General features: G+C 38.9%; 1 long non-coding RNA gene across 1 annotated transcript; it reads right to left on the bottom strand.

The window, feature by feature from the left end:
- Positions 1–264: 264 nt before the first annotated feature.
- On the bottom strand, positions 265–1,470 carry LOC144456838 (uncharacterized). Its single transcript, XR_013486007.1, has 2 exons — positions 1,383–1,470; positions 265–413 (listed from the first exon to the last, which is right to left on the bottom strand). It is a non-coding gene; the product is annotated as an uncharacterized LOC144456838 (long non-coding RNA).
- Between the last annotated feature and the right edge of the window lie 273 nt (positions 1,471–1,743).

The following is a 1,743-nucleotide window of genomic DNA, read 5'->3' as shown; positions in this document are numbered from 1 at the left end:
CCGTTAAGATCCTTGTATGCTGGACTCACAAGGTTCCCTCTCTTTCCAACCAAAAACTATGTCTCCCTCCTAGGTAGTCATCTGGTAAGTCTCCACCAATCAGTGCTGCCCTCAAATGATCATGGGCTGCTCAAGTCTCCAGTGGGAAGAAGTAAGGAATGCAGGAGCTAGTCCCACTTGTGCCCTAGGAACAGGTTAATGGTGACGATTTCCAGTGTGTTTCGTGTCATTCTAACTAGGGGTAATCCTAAATTGTTTACCACACAATTTGATTGGTTGTTTATTATATAAATGTGGCAGTTACATGGTGCAGTGGATAGAACACTGGGCCTGGAGGCAGGAGGACCTGAGCCCAAATCCAGCGTCAGACACTAGCTGTGTGATTCCGGAAGAGTCAGCTTCAGTTTCCTTTCCTATAAAATGAGGATAATAATAATACATTGTTGTGAGGTTCAAATAAGATAACATATGCAAAGCACTTTGTAAACCATGCTGAGTGACCTTATAATCTTCCTTCTCCTTCACCAGCTTAAAGGGCCATGTAAATGTTATTAGTATTAGTATTATTAATGGCATCGCTCATTAATCGAACTAAAATTTATTTCAGTAGGAATGTATTGAACATCTACATCATTCAGAACATTGTACTATGGGAAATAAAAATTAATATAACCATATTTTTGCCCCCCAGGAGGTCATAGTCCAATTAGAGAGAAAGTACATATCAACATGAAACAAGACAATAAATATGGGTTTATAAATATATTTATAAATAAATATGTACGTATCAATACTTATTTATAAGTATATTTATAAATGAACACATGTAAATAACTGTTTATAAATATATATTAATAATTATTTATAAATAAATATACCTAAATGAGCAGTAACAGAAAGTCAGGAAACAGTCGTTGTTAATTGATTTCAGTGTCCAATTTCTTTGCGACCCTTTTTTAGGGTATTCTTAGCAAAGATACTGCAGCAGCTTGCCATTTCCTTCTCCAACTTATTTTTACAGATGAGGAAACTGGAGCAAACAGGGTCTAGTGACTTGCCCAGGGTCACACAGCTAGGCCAAATTTGAACTCAGGTCTTCTGGACTCCAGGCCCAGTACTGTATCCACTATGCAACCACATAGATCTTAAGTGTCCCAGAAAATCAGTAAAGGGACCAAGGTCAATTAAAAGCATAATGAAGAAAGAACATAAGCAGGACTTTAAAGGGTGAATAAGATTTGGTTATTGCAGAAGGACCTCAAGGCATAATATTCATGATGGAAATTTCAGACAACCAATAGGATGCAGAGGTTGGTTTTTTTTTTTTCAGAAGGCCTTTCAGTACCTCTTAAATTATGTCACTAACTCTTCCTAAGACTTACCTGCTTAAGGTGGGGTAGCAGAAAGAAGGTCTAGAATGGAGAAGACTTCATCTTGTTCATTTCTCTCAAGTCCCTTGTCCTATGTCCATTCATGCCTTGCCAAACCCCAACACTGGATAACTCTCCCCATCCACCTCCTGGGTTGCAGCTGAGTCTAAATTGTTCTCGAGAAAGTCATGCCACTTAAGTCCACTACACATTTATTATCTAATCTCACCAGGTCCTAAATTTCTCTAGGCAGTACTTTTACTAGTCATCTCTTTCTCCCCAATGCCCCCAAACCTTTGCTCCATATTGTAGGGTCCTGATTGGTGAAAGCCATAACAAGGCCACAGTGACCAGACCTTGTGGGTCTGGATGT

Source organism: Phascolarctos cinereus, unplaced genomic scaffold (genome assembly GCF_003287225.1).
Source record: "Phascolarctos cinereus isolate Bilbo 61053 unplaced genomic scaffold, phaCin_HiC Scaffold_1;HRSCAF=81, whole genome shotgun sequence".
NCBI lineage: Eukaryota > Metazoa > Chordata > Mammalia > Diprotodontia > Phascolarctidae > Phascolarctos > Phascolarctos cinereus.
This window is presented reverse-complemented; position numbering and strand designations above follow the sequence as displayed.